Raw genomic sequence first — 15,363 nt, 5'->3', positions numbered from 1 at the left:
TACTGGATGCTTGTGATTGACTTCATTGTTAAATTAAAATTCTTATATTCCTTTTCAGTTTAGCTTTATTGGGGATCTTCTGAAAATGTTCGCTTGTTTTAACACCAGAACATATGCTATCTCTCTTTCACTTGTCTACTCTGTCTAGTCAGTTAGCATTTATAATCAAAATATTTTCTTTTTATAACTAACAACATTTTCTTCACTAAGATTCCTTGGAGTCACTCATGCCATACATGAGGATTGTTACAGAATGAACCCATCAGCATGTTCATTCTGTTACAGAAACAACTCCCCCCTCCCCGGGGTCCATCTGTACTGTGGTTCTTTGCCCACTGCCCTTAGGAATCTTGGCTCTCAATGCCAGAGTTTGGTGAAAAGGAAAGGAACTATTTATTCAAAAGTTATATAGGTTCTGAGTAATAACAGAATGTCGTTGTTGATATCCCAAAGTCCCTTAAAACACCCAGAAACACACACACAATCCTTCCTTCCCCCGCTTTGCCCAGTCAGGCCAGTCTTAGAACATGCCAGTCAGAAGTACCATCCTCCAGAAGAAAAAGAACAGAAGTCCACAGCTCACTTCTCCCGGTTCCTCTTAGAAATTCCTGCTCGCTGGGCAGGTCTCCCACAGTACCCAGCACCATCAGCTGTGTTGCTGTGATCTCCAGCTCTTAATCCAAAACCCTGCAGCACGTTCTCAAGGTCCACCAGCAATACGCCTTTCATCCCTTTTCTTCTGCATGGTCTCCCATTTTCCTCACCGTCCCTCGTGGTGGCCCGCCTTAGTTTAAATGCCAGCCTGGAACCTCCTCCATGACACCATTTCCGACTCCTCCCACAATCATCTACATGGGCCCGCACTCCAGTGTCCTCTGACTTTCTTGGCTGCCACAGTTATTCCAGGCAAGCGTGGCCCGGGGCACGGAGCAAACCCCCTCCAAGCTCTCCAGCAGGCCAGATAACAAGGACAGGAGAGCTGCCTCCCAGTTACATCCTGGATTAGAGTTATGCAGCCCTTTTTATGCATACCTTCTGGCTCCATTCAGGCTGGAAGACTAGCTGCTGTTATTGATATGCAAAATAACTCAGCAGTCCTGTTACCTGGGTCCCATCTCCCAGCCAGGCCTATGGGGATATTTTACATTCCCAGGTACCTCAAGTCCTGGACCCTGTTACAAGGGGACAAGTCTTATTTTTCATTTACTCCTTGAACCTGTGCTTATTGACCAAGTTACTGGTCAGGAATGTTTGTCATTCGCCTCCGCTGGGGCTTCCTGCAGCAGAGCTGGTTCTGCGAAGCCTGGGTCTCTGCTGGCGAGTAGTGCCTCAGGGGACACAGTTATCTCCCTGGCTCAGTTCACCTTCCTCCAGGTATAAGCCACTTTTATCTTTTTTGTTACCATATCATAAAGAATTCTGTACTGAGAGTTGAAACTGTTTTGAATTTTTGCTCAGTCCCTTTTCTGCCATATGACTGTGGGCAAATCACAGAACCTCTGCAGACCTCAGTGACTTTCAGGATCATTGTATTAAATTAAACATAGCATATACATGGGCCTTTGACCCCTTGCTTCCCTCCAGTTACTATCCCTTTTCTCTTTACTCAAAAGTATCTTCTATTCCGTCTCCAGTTCATCATCTCTCATTCTCTCTTGAACTCACTCCAAAAGGTGTCACTTCTCCACTAAACTCATCCTTATCGGGAGAGCCACGGCCTCCCTCCCACCCCACAAACGGCCACTCTTCAGTCTCCTGGGTCAGCCGTTTCTCACCATTAGCTCGGAGCTCTCGCGTCATCTCAGACTCTCCCTGACTGTCCCCATCCATGCTAGCTGCCCCTTCCCGCTCCCTGTTATACTCAAAACCCTCCTGCATTATTTGCTTCGTGGTACTTTTATTAGTTTCCTCAGACTGCTGTAACAAATTACCACACACTTGCTGGTTTCAAACAACAGACATCTCTTCTCCCAACATTTCTGGAGGCCAGAGATCCCAAGTCAGTTTCTCTAAACTGAAATTAAGGTGTAGGCAGGGCAGTGCTCCCTTTTGAGTAAGGCTCTAGGGAAGAATTTATTCTGCGCCCCCAACAACTTCTGGTGGCTGTCCATAATCCTTGATTTGTGGCCGTGTACCCTAATCTCTGCTTCTGTGATCACATTGCCTTCTCTCGTGTGAGTGTGCATGGATGTAATCTCCCTCTGTCTCCCTGTCATAAGGACACTTCATTTGCATTTAAAGCTTATGCCAGTAATGCAGAATAATCTATCATGAGATCCTTATTGAATCACACCTGCAGTCCTTTTTGCCCCATAAAGTAGTAGTCACGGGTTCCAGAGATTAGGATGTGGATAGTTTTGGGGGGATATTTTCCAGCCTGCCTACCAAAACACCTAACATTCAAGATGACTCAATATTGATTTAGTTACTAATGTATCCTATGGCTCTCCTTCTAGGTTGTTAACTTCTTGTAGGCATGAGCCTTTTGTTTTGTTTTGTATACTTTAACAAAACATAACGAATTGTCTTTGACTTTATTCTGCTAGAACTCTGGGATGAGGAATAAAACTGAAAATCTTTTTGGTTTCAGGTGGAGTTTGTTGCGCACAAAGATTATTTTTGCATTTGTGAATGTGAGTTTTCAATTTGCTTGATTTTCCAGGAGATACCAAAATGTAATGGTTTATAAGCCTTTTTTAATTTGCAGGGCTTGTCATGCTGCACCACTTGTCTTATACTCCTGCAGACCACATTCGTCTGTTGGTTTGTAAAAGACCAATGAGATTGAACCAATTGGCATTACAGGGGTACCATGTAATAGGAGTTTAATCGGCACATGCACAGAAGGAAACAACAAATTAAACATTTGTGTAGAATATTTAATGTATTACACATATGGAAGGTTAAGTCAATGGATTTTCTTTCTACTTGTTATTTTTCAACTGAAGATGGTTCTCATTTCTCTCTGCAAAGGGTCGTATTGCAAAGGCTTTCACATGTGTCTTCTGATTGTGAAGTTGGGGATGGCCTAGAAGGTTATAGATCCTCAAGGAAAATAAGAGTGAACTGGAAAGCTAGAGCCAAAATCCAACCTTTCCCCTCCCCTCCTCAAGTGATTTACAGTTTGACCAAATCTGTGCAAGAGTATCTCCACGAGCTGTCTCCCTTCCTATAGCATAGAGGCCTTTAAATTAGATAATATTTACAAATCTTGGCCCTTGACACAGTTTATTTGTGATCAACCAAATATTAACTAGAATACCACTTCATAAGTAGGAGTGTTTAACATATGAAAGACAGGATTTCTGAGACAGCTTATAATCTGAAACTCTGCCTGTATCCAGGGGTTGAGATAGGCAAAACAATCACCAGTACTTCTACAAAATTTATGAGAGAAAAACACCACATTGAAGATAATTTATATAGACTTTTAGAAAAGATTTTACTTATTTTATTTTTAGACAGAGGGGAAGGTACGGAGAAAGAGAGGCAGAGAAACATCAATGTGTGGTTGCTTCTCACGCACCCCCTACTGGGGACCTGGCCCGTGACCCAGCCCTGTGCTCTCACTGGGAATCGAATCGACGACCCTTTGGTTCACAAGTGGCGCTCAGTCCACTGAACCACACTAGCCAGGGCTAGATTTTTAAATAGTTACCAGTGTACCCCCAAACCAGTGTGTCTGTTCATTGTCGCAAGTTTGTAGTGAGGATATGCTGTGTGTCAGGCATGATGCTAGAGTTTCTATAAAAATTATGGTACCTCCCTCCAAAGACTTTCCAGTCTAGTAAGAGAAAAAAAAAAAAAATCCTTAAAGCATTGTGTTTAACATTTATGTTGGAAGATGGCAGACAACTGTACACCCTCTCTTCCTACCTTAGTCCTGCTTGTTGGGAAGACTTTCCCAAGCTTTAGTGCAGACAGTAGGCTATAAACCACAGACCCTGTGGGTGAATGGACATAAAGTGACCCTGTGATCCCCCACCTCCTGGTGTTCACACCCTTGTATAATCCCACCCTCCTGAGTGTGAGCAGCACCTGTGACTTGATTTTAACCCACGGAATGTGGCAAAAACAAAGGGTTGTGTATGATCATGTTTATGCGATTACAGAACATTGTCACATGCATCTTGCTAGAGTCTCTCTCTGTGTCTCTGGATTTGAACAAACAAGCTGCCAAGAATCCTATGGCCTGAAGGGACTGAATATTCCCCAAAACCAGGAGCATGAGGAAGTGAATACTTCCCCAGCTGAACCTCCAGGAGAACCCAATCCTGGGCAACACCTTGATTATGGCCTGTGGCATGCTCAACTGAGGGCCCATTTAAGCTGTCCCCAGGCTCCTCCTGGTTCCCAGAAATTGTGAGATAATAAATGTGTTTTTTATGTTGCTGAGTTGTGGCAATTTGTTACAGAGCAATAGAAAACCAGTCTAGTTTCCAACTACCTCCCTTCCAAGTGTGGCTTAGTCTTAGTTTCAACATTGACTAAGGCAGCAGTGATAAGAACCAGATCATGGGTGGAAAGACAGGGAAAGGGAGGCATGTAGGGTTTCATTCAGGTTGAAGAGTTTGTAACTGATCCAAAGTTACTGGTACCTTTTGAAGGACTTTATTTTTATTTTTTTAAGCATACTTTATTGATTATGCTATTACAGTTGTCCCATTTTTTTCTTCCCTTTATCACCCTCTGCCCAGTATACTCCTTCCATCCAGCAATCTCCACATTTAGTTCATGTCCATAGATCATGTGCATAAAGTCTTTGGCTTCTCACTTTCCTATACTATTAATAACACCCCCTCACCCTGTCTATTTTGTTCCTACCAATTATGCTTCTCAATCCCTGTACCATTTCCTTCTTTCTTCTCCTCCCCCTCCCAGCTGATAACCCTCCAGTCCCATACCTATGATTCTGTTCCTGTTCTGGTTGTTTACTTAGTTTGTTTTTGTTTTCATTTTTTAGATTCAGTTGTTAATAGTTGTGAGTTTATTGTCATTTTCATGTTCATAGTTTTATCTTCTTCTTAAATGAGTCCCTGTAACATTTCATAAAATAATGGCTTGGTGATGATGAATTTCTTTAGCTTCACCTTGTCTGGGAAGCACTTTATCTGCCCTCCCATTCTAAATGATAGCTTTGCTGGGTAGGTCCTTGGTTTTTATCACTTTGTGAATACTTCTTGCTAGCCCCTTCTTGCCTGAAACCCTTTTTTTTTTTTTTTGAGAAATCAGCTGCGAGTCTTATGGGAACTCCTTTGTACGTAACTCTCTGCTTTCCTCTTGTGGCTTGTAAGATTCTCTCTTTATCTTTAACCCTTGACATTTTAATATGATGTGTCTTCATGTGGTCCTCTTTGGTCTACCTTGATTGGGACTCTCTGTGTTTCCTGGACTTGCATGTCTATTTATTTCACCAAATTAGGGAAGTTTTCTTTTATTATTTTACAAATAGATTTCCAATTTCCTACTCTTTCTCTTCTCCTTCTGTCATCTCTATAATGCGAATGTTAGACCTCTTGAAGTTGTCCTATAGGCTGCTTATACTGCCCTCATTTTTTGGGTTCTTTTTTTCTTCTTGTTGTTCCAATTAGCTGTTTTTTGCTTCCTTATGTTCTAAATCATTTATTTGATATTCTCAGCTTCATCTATGCTGTTGTTTCCCTGCAAATTATTCTTCATTTCAATTAGTGAATCCTTTGTTTCTGACTGGATCTTTTTTATGCTGTTGAGGTCCTCACTAAGTTCCTTGAGCATCCTTGTAACCAGTGTTTTGAACTTTGCATCTGATAGATTGCTTATCTCCATTTTGTTTAGCTCTTTTTCTGGAGCTTTGATCTGTTCTTTCACTTGGGCCATGTTTCTTTGTCTCCTCATTTTGGCAGCCTCCCTGTGTTTGTTTCTATATATTAGGTACAGCTTCTTTGACTCCGTGTCTTGGTAGCATGGCCTAATGTGGTAGGTGTCCTGTAGGGTCCAGTGGCACAGCCTCCCCTATTGGCCAAGCTGTGTATTTGAGGTGCACCCATTGTGTGGGCTGAGTACACTCTCCTTTTGTGGCTGAGACTTGGTTGCTGTTGGCAGATCAATGGAAGGCATTTACCCAGGCCAGTCAGTTGCAATGATTGACTGTGACCACTTATCATCAATCTCCACCCTCCATGGTGAATCAGCTTTTCAGGGGCAAGGTAGTGCTCCACAGTGGTCTGTAGCTGCCTACTGGGTATGCTGGCCCTAGGATTTCCCAGGTGGTGCAGGTCAAGGTCAGCCCCCACCTGCGTGTTGCCCAAGACCACACTTCCTGAGCTATAAAGCAGTCTTTGAAGGCTGCTACTTTTTCTGAGCTTAGGTGAAGCCAAGCTGTGAAATTAATTTGGCTGCTGCTAGTGCCTGGCCTTGAGCTCATTAAGGCCAGCTGTTGCCTGTTTGATAGGATTTAGGAAGTTGTGAGGAATGAGGCAAGACCAATCATTCATATGGAAAAGTAGCTTGGGTGGGCCTGTAAGTTGGGTGGGGCGGAGTCTCTGGAAATCTTTAAGGCAGGTCAAACAATGTTAGCCAGGTTGATAGAATCTCAAATATGGCACCAATCTGCTGGCTCAGTGGCTCTGCAGGAGGAGGACTCAGAAAAGGAAAAGTGGTCTCTGCTTACCTTGGTGCCAGACACTTCAGCCTCTCCCCGTATGCACTGGTGCCCTTCAAACTCCCACCCTGGTGCTGGAGCCCAGAGGGAGTATGTCTGAGTAGGTGAGTCCATGTGTGGGTTCTTTAAGAGGAACCACTTGGGGCTCCAGCAGTTTCTTCCATTGAGTCAATCCCCTCTGGTTTTTGCAACCCAAAGATGTTGAAGGGTTTTAAATGAAGAAATAACAAGTTTAGATTTATGGGGTCTAATTTCCCTCTGAGTAAAAATGGGGTAGAAAGACTGACCCTTAAACTCTTTGCACATGTGTTGGGAAACATCCTGTCTGGTTTCAGCAAATGTGACCCTGCCAACAGGCAAGAGGGCCGCAAGGCTGGAAATAATCAGGGAGGCCGTGGAAAAACAGGCCACTGAGGAGATGGAATCTGTCCTCCTGGCAGGGATGCAGCCCATACCCTGCTTCGCATGAACCTGCATGACCCTGTGATGGCTGCTTGTTGATGGTGGGTAAATTTTTCTCATGAGGAGAAAAACAGCCTAAGACAGATATCGGCCGGTATGGGCAGCTGACATGGGCATGGGGGACACGGAGAAAGGGCAAAAAGGCCCGCACCTCTCAGCTCGGCCTGGGCGTGGCCGGAATCCTCATTCCATCCATCCGAAAGAAGTCTCCCTGTCTCTTGGCTGGCTCAGGCTCAAAACAGTACCGGAGACAGCCCTAAACCAGATCTGGCGGTTCCCAGGGAAAACTGGCCTAAAAGTAAAGTCTTAAAAGTATGCTTTGTTTTTCCCTCAGAAGTTATTATAGCCAGCTCATGCTGGGAAGGAAATTTACATTATTCACAGACCCTAACCCTATATCCTTTGGCGCTCTTATGTTTACTGTGCGCTCATGTTTAATTGTCTCTCTTGTTTACTAGTCTCCTCTCAGACCCCTCTAAATCGGTGTGTTCCTGCCATTTGTTTTCTTCAAAACATCATCCATTCTCTGTAAACGGTTAACATACTGATGTAATGAGATAACCTGTGCATTCCTGTTACCTGGCCCCACTGAAAACCCTTTCAATAAAAGCCTTTGAACAAAGGGGTTCAGGGCCTTCCCCCCCAGCGGGATGTGCCACGTCCCCTCTCCTGGCAAACAGAGACATGTTTGCGAGGACTGGTGTTTATTCCCTCCATCCGTGACACCCCCAGGACGGGCTCTGTGTGAATCAGAGTCCCTGGTCCCGTCTCAGCTGGCCCCGGACAGTAACCCTCAGATCCCAGAGCCCCGCGCTCCCCTCGACGCGCTCCGTACCCCACCCCCCGTGGCAGTTGTTGCCTGGAACAGGGACCAGCGGCGACCCACGGCGCTCCCCCGTGCGCCGCGCGGCACGCATGGAGCCCATCACCCTGACCTTGTATTCTTTCCCTGTCCTGGCTTACAGGCCCTTGTGACATTCCCTTTCATGTCCCGTGCCACTGTCCCATCTCTTCCCAAACCCCAAAGTATTATTTCTTCTCATTTACTCTACCACTTTCAAAGTTTCTGAAGTGGAATGAATACATTATTAGCCTTTAAAGCTATCTCTAAAGGGAGTAGCTTTAGAGATAACAAAACAAAAATCTGCAGAGTTGAGACATTCCTGATGAGTCCTTAAGGCAGGCAGTGTTTGATAGGTAAATGAAGTTTAAGGTGGTGGGTTATGCCTCAGGCATGCAGCTAGTCTTAGCTATGATAATTACTTTATGTAAATTATCTATTTCTGTCACTATCAGTGCCATAGCTTTGTTCTTACTGACTCATTTTCAGTAAAGTTTGAGAGAAATACATTCTTGTTATACAACTGTGCCTTTTCAACACTTTATCAATCATCATGTCTCTCTATTCCATTCTTTCTTGGTGCTCCTAGTTTTTAAATTACTTGTGAAAAAGATCTTCTTTCCCAAATCTCGTCAAGTTTATTATTACTGATCAGAGTTGTTTTTAGACTTACTACTGTCTTCCTCTTTTTCCTGCTTTTCGGTGGTGGTTTTTGTGTTTATCCCTTCTCCTTCTTCCTTCCTCCTCCTTGTGGATTCCCCCTTCAATCTATATCTACTTGTGTCTGCTCATCAAGCATGTAAGTGGCCTAGAGACCTAGGTATTGAGAATTAAAAGACTGTTAAGATATTGATCCTGGCCCTGGATGATTAGTAATCCAAGTGGGAAAAAAAATGGGGCACAGCAACAGCTGTGCAGTTAAAGTGCAGTGTCTGCCCTGTTGCCCTCTAGGCATATCCAGTGAGTTGCTGACACATTTCCAACCCAGGGCTGCACTTTGCGCTCATCACTATCCCGCCCCGTTCCCCGCTGCTCCTCCTGCCAGGCGTCCCATCTGAGCGAAGAGCGCCACCATCCACGCAGGTGACCAAGGAGCCCTTCTCGATTTCTCCTTTTTCCTCTTAGCCAATCAGTCACCAGATCTTGTCCATTTTCTCTCGTCATCACTGGACTCTGTGTGCCCCCATCTCCCCTGTCACCACTCCTGCTATCTTTCTCTCACTGCCGCAATGGCCTCCCGACTGGTTTTTCTGCATACCCCTTTCGTTTTCCTACAGTTCATTCTTTTCACAGAAGTCAAGGTCAAAATTTCAAAGTCTGATCAAAACACTTGCTTACTCAACATTCTTCAGTAGCCCTCTTTGCCTCCAGGGTGGAGGCCCAACTCGAGCTCTGGCTTTGGGACCCTCTCCAGCCTCCTGACTCATGGTCTCCCCTCCCTTTTCACTATAACCCTGTGCAACTGCACGTGGGTCCTGAACAGAATGCGAGAGTGACTCTCTTTGCGCTATTCCTCTTCTTCATTCACGCCCGTGCACAATTCCCATCTGCCAGTGGCCTGTTCACAGGAATATCCCTGACCTCAAGAAAGGATATGTACCCTAACTTTCCTGTGCTTTTGTGTGTTAGTCCTTACATAATAATGGCCTATTTTATTTCTCTACCACTCCTTACCCTAAGCCTAAACACAGTTATGCCTGGTATAGCTCCGTGTGCAATGTAACAACATGGTGGGTCTAGATCATTTAATAGATGCAGCCAATATTGTTTAATGTCTTAGAATTTTTGGCTCCAGAATCAGAAGGCCTGAATTTGTTTCCTGGCTTTACTGTTTATGAATTATAATCACTTTGGGCAAGTTACTTATTTGTTTTTAGTCGCAGATCCCTCATATTGAATGTGGTTAATAATAATACCTACCTCATAGGATTGTTATGAGTCTTCATGAAATAATACAGTTGACCCTTGAACACCAGGGGTTTGAACTGTGTGGGTCCTTGTATATGCAGTTTTTTTTTTTTCAATAACTATATAGTTGATTCAATTTTCACATCTCTGGGTTCAACCACTATTTTAGATCTGTGTTTGGGAATCCTTGGATGTGGAGGATTGATTTGTTATATGTGGGTTTTCAACCAGTGGGGTTTTATAACAGGGTGCTAAACTAAAGGTCCCCCCTAAAATGGAGAAAAGCCCCATAGCTATCGCTTGGGGAATGAAGGAAGGGAGCAGGGCCATTGAGAGCTACTTTGCATATCTGAAGGACTTGGCCAGTATTTTAATAATATTAAAACCTGTGTCTCTGTGGAGCCAGGGGGATGGGCATGACTCTAGCCCATGATGCATTGTAGCTGGAGGGGCTTCCTATACCTGTGAGAGTGGCTAGGAGGCTTGGAGGCAGCTTCCGCATCACAGGGCCATGCTTGCCCAGGCTAACCGTGGCAACCAAGAAAAGCCAAAGAAACCAGACTGCTGGCAGATGTAACCCAGTGTGGGAGGAGTTGGAAATGGAAATGAGGATCCAGTCTGGGATTTAAACAAAAGGCGGGGCCACGATGTGGGGTGGAGACAGTGTGGAAACCTTGTAGGACCAAGTGGGTGAAAAGGGGGTTGCAAGGGCTCTCACCAGTCAGCCACGAGAAGGTGCCACGTGGTTTTGGATTAAGAACTGGAAATCGTGGCGACACAGCTGATGGTGCTGGGAACCGCGGGAGACCTGCCCAGCTGAGCACGGATCACTGGGAGGAACTGGGAGAAGAGAGCTGCAGACTTCTGTTTGTTTTCTTCTGGAAGGCGGTATGTCTGACTGGCATGCTCTGAGGCTGGCCTGACTGGGCAAAAGGGGGCAGGAAGGACTGTGTGTTTGTAGGTGTATCTTTGCTTCTGAAGGAGGAAAAATTTAACGGCAGAATTTCACCATTATTCTAAACCTGTACAACTTTTAAATAAATAATTCCTTTCCTTTTTACCAAACTCTGGCACTGAACTCCTAATATGGCGGTGGGCATAAAGAACCTAAGTAACAAGACCCCTGGGACTGTGGGGGTGGTTTTCTGTAACAGTTTCAGCACCCCAGCCCCTCATCCCCCGTCGTTCAAGAGTTAACTATATATGGGAATTATTGAGCATCATCCCCCGGGCACAGCAAGCACATTTTCCATTTCCTTGCCATGGAGGGGTAAGTACTGTAATAGTACCAGGTGTGAGCTCAGGCTCAGCCTGGGTGGAGAAAGGCAGAGAAGGTATGTCTCAGTCTGTAAGGATTGTTTTTAGAAAAATTCAAGACTGACCATCCCTGGTCTCTTTCTGGTGTCCTGCCTGGCTGGCTGAATTCCCCAAACTTTCCTGCTGCCTGTGTCCCTCCAGGGCTCAGAAAGGGATCCGTGGGTCCCTCTCCTGATGACTTCCTCTAATGCCCAAAGGGCACTCAAAAGATAATGGAATTAACTAGTTAAGGAGAGCAGTGAGGGGGGTGGAAGCAATTGCAGAGAGAGGCTCTCATGGTAGAAGTGACATTTGACTTTGATGTTTGAGAATGTAAAGGAGTTTGTCAGGCTGAAAGATGGAAACTTGTATGAGCGTGAGCACAAGGACTTTCAAATCTGTCCTATGTAGTTTATGTTTTGTTATTTTGAAGTTTACAAAGAGAGGTGGCAGGGTCAGATTGGAGTTTCAGAGAGCTAATTCTGGAGGTGGTATGGAGGTGCTTTGGAAGGAGATTGTCAGAGGCAGGGAGACCAGTTAGGGAGCTGTTACCATAGTTGTGAGAGATTTTGAGGGGCCTGATCTGAGTTGGTGGGAAGGGGATAGATCTGAAGTAGTATGCCTGGGACCAATTGGGCAACGATGGTGGGGTAAGGCTAGAGTCTGGACTGTTTTGAGGGATCTCACTTGTCTGCTGGGGGATATGACGATCACATTTTTCTGATAAAGGACTCAAAGAAAGAAGAGCTAGACTTGGAGGGAGGTTGATGAATTTTGACATGTGGAGATGAAGTGCCTACAGAGCACTCAGGTGAGAAGTCCATAGGCTTATAGGGATCTGCAGTCAGGAGAAAAGTTTGAGGCTGCTTGGGAAGGGCCCAGGTATCAAACTAGCCCAACAGGTAGAAAAGGACCGCTTCAGTTGGACCCTCAACTTGTCCCTTGGACCTGAGCCTCCAAGTCTCTTTATGCTTGGCTTTGGCTTGTTCTTGTTGGTTATCTGCCCAGGCCTGGAGTTTTACCCTGCATGTCTCCGTGGTAGATGGTGCCTTGCTTCCCTATTCACCTTCTCAGTGCTTGCTGCTGTTGTGGATTTTGGAATGTTGCCTCTCCACCCTTTAGAGAGGCCAGGTGACAGATGCTGCGATTTCCTGTTGCTGCTGGTCATTCTGAACTGTATTGCCTTTGTCTATGGAGATCCTCTCGGAAGCTGTGGTCTGTCTGCACAAAGAATCCCCTGGCCTCCCCTATGGGACATTTCACCCAGTACCTTACAAGCCAGTCTTCATAGCTGGCACTTGCCTTCCCTTGTCTTGAAATATCTGAAAACGATTCGACTTTAAATAAGCAAATATGTAAACATGTCCAGAGCTCTCAGTAGTAAGGCAGGTTGAAGGTTTGCTGCCACCCTTTAAAGACGAGAAGGTGGCCTTGAGAGCTGCAACTTCTTCGCTTTCGGAAGGCAGACAGGTGGGACGTCTCAATAAATCAAACATGTTGGTGTTGCCCCCACGTGGCACAAAGGAGATTAGGTTCTTACTATGACTTCCTATGGAGGTGGTATTAAAAAAAAAAAAAAAGACATGAGCAAGGTATTGGATCTATAATCGGAAGAACTCATATCTATAATTATTTTGGATTTGGCAGAGAGAAAATACTGTTGCCCCCACCAAAGCGCATATACTCATGCCCTGCCCCCTGGTGCTCCCTTAGGTTTTTAAGCCTAGAGTGGAATCTGGATGGGATGGCCAACTTCAATCTTAGCGTCACGGACACAGTAGAACTACCTTTACCTTTCCTTCTCATGTGACTGTGCTCTTCTGAGTAGTGTCCCGAGCCCTTTCTTTTCCTTGCTTTCTCGGGTGGTTAACTTCTGGAAGACTAAGCAGTAGACTGGGAGACAGAAGGGTTCACATTCTACTCCTAGTTCAGCCACAACAAAGTTTTAGGTGACCTTGGGCAAGTCCTGTGACCTTACTGATTCCTATTTTTCCCATCCATACATAAGGCAAGTAATTGAAACACCTGGGCAAGGTATTTTACCTCTTAATAAGATAGGTCACCCTGTCCATTTCAGTCCATCCTGCTTTCCTTTCCACATTTCTGAGGGAAATCCAGGGCTTGACCACAGCTCATACTCTCCTGCTGTGTAAGAAGATCCACCCTCCCGCTCCGCCTCCTTATACCTTATGGTCCAGGGGTAGGCTTGTGACCCTAGAGCAAATGCTGCATAAGCTGGTGCTGTGGTCAGGCTTAGAGACATTGAACTGGATTCATCTCTCTCTCTCTCTCTTTCTCTCTCTCTCTGCAGGGGATTTGAACAAAGGAAGCCAAGAGGAATTTTTCAGTTAACAATAAGGATGGAAGAGATTCTAGCCTCCAATAAGGCTTGACTGAACTTCTCTGCCCTTGGATATTCTTTAAGACTTAATGCTCCATCCATCCAATAATCTTGCTCTACCTGGACATAGAATTTTAAGTAGGCTACTGGAATGGGAAGATGAAGTTTCTCTTCAGAATTTCTAATATTTAGTGGGAGAAACAGACAAGGAATCCACCTTTAACCTCTCCCCACTTTAGGGCCATCTTTAGAGGAGGAGGGAATTAGTCTCATATCTTCTCCTGAGTTGCCCACACTGCAGCTGTCTTCTGTATGGTGTGTTCAGAGTTCAAATCCCAGAACTGCCCCTCACTAGCTGTGTGATATCGAACAAATTACTTAACCTCTCTAGATCTCAGATTTTATGTCTGAAAGATAGGGATAAAATAATCATATGTATCTCATAGTATTATTGTGAGATAATATAAGCACTAGGCTTTGCTTTATTCCTTAATTCCTGGTTCATAAATATGAATAAACACCTGAGGGGAAAAAAGATCACTCTTCCTCACCTCTCTACTGCTTCAGTGCATGTTTTGTAATTGTAGCCATCAAATGACTTGGAATGGAAACAGGAACAGCGCAAAAGGGAGCATGCCCAAATTATCTCATCATATCTGTAACAGGAACAGACGCAGTGTTTTCTTTCTTTGGCTCTTGGCCTAGTTTCTCACTCCTCAGTTTGTATTTTGTGTGTGTATTCATTACTATGTAAGTATGCATACGTATGTGTTGATTTCAGCTTCTATAAGATAGCCACCAGCTGCTAATTCCACCTTTGCTCAAGGAGGAGAAACATCCCGAAAAGTCAGGTAGGGAACTTCGGAGGGAGGAAGACTGGTTCCGGTGTGATACATTCCTGACCCTGACAGCTTTTAGTCTTTACTGTCTTGAGAGAGAAAAAATGTGAATAAATAATAAATAAAATTCACATTAACCTGAGAATTACCTCTGTTTTTTGAAAGGAAAGAAAATGAAGAGTTGCACTGGCAGATCTATTTCAAGATGATTTAACAGGTGAGAGGGAGTTGCTCTGATTTTTTTATGTCTCAGTCTATTAGGTCCTGTGCAATGCGACAGATCCATTCTAATTTATATAGTTGTTCAGCAAAACTTTTGTGGGTTTTTAAATTGACTGTAATGTTTAGCAATTGGAATATAAATTTATTCAGGCCTCTTATTTGGTCGCCTCAATGGCACATTACAAAGTATTTTATAGTGTCTGATCTCCTTAAATTTTACAACCAGATTCTGTTGTTCTGCACTTTTTACAGCTGGTGCTGAGAGGGGGGCTCGCTGTCTCTGCCTCTTGTTGGCCCCCAGGCTGCTCCCAGGGGCTGGGCAGGGCCTCCCCAGGTGAGCCGAAGATGTCAACACTCTTCTTTTTTTATGTCCCCTTTTCTGAGGTTCCCACCAACTCTCTGTGGTCTGAAGAGACCACAAACAAATGCTAGTTTGATATAATCCCAGTTGGGACTCTGCCTCATCCTAGCTGTGATAAGTTATACCAAATGCTCAAGCTTCTTTCTTCTATTATTACCAACCTTCTTGCATAGAACATTACAGCCCGCCTTCACTTTCATACCAGCAGTTTTTCCCTTTGTGTTCTGGCTTCTACAGATACCCCACTGCAGAAACTACTTCCCCAAAGGTTCACAGTGGCCTTTGGCTGTCAGGCTCAAGTGCCTCCGTGTCCTCTGTATCTGCAGCATTTGAATACACTTCTTCCTTGATACATTGCCCCCTGATCAACTTGACATAACTGTTATGTCTCTTCTTTTACTCATCCTCTAGACTATTGGTCTTCCCATGTATTCCTGCGAACAGCCAGTCTTC

The 15,363-nt window shown here is 44.6% G+C and overlaps 1 long non-coding RNA gene across 1 annotated transcript in view; it reads left to right on the top strand.

Annotated features, from left to right (window-relative positions):
• LOC129074195 (uncharacterized) overlaps positions 1–13,506 on the top strand; it is a 48,534-nt gene extending 35,028 nt beyond the window's left edge. Inside the window, exon 4 of the long non-coding RNA XR_008529513.1 lies at positions 13,459–13,506. This is a non-coding gene — a long non-coding RNA (uncharacterized LOC129074195). The remainder of the gene's footprint in view (positions 1–13,458) is intronic.
• The last annotated feature ends 1,857 nt before the right edge of the window (positions 13,507–15,363 follow it).

This window comes from Pteronotus mesoamericanus, unplaced genomic scaffold (assembly GCF_021234165.1).
Source record: "Pteronotus mesoamericanus isolate MK-2021 breed Mesoamerican mustached bat unplaced genomic scaffold, CSHL_Meso_final contig_46, whole genome shotgun sequence".
NCBI classification, from domain to species: Eukaryota; Metazoa; Chordata; class Mammalia; order Chiroptera; family Mormoopidae; genus Pteronotus; species Pteronotus mesoamericanus.
Note: the sequence above shows the minus strand (reverse complement) of the source record. Positions and strands in the feature narration are given on the sequence as shown.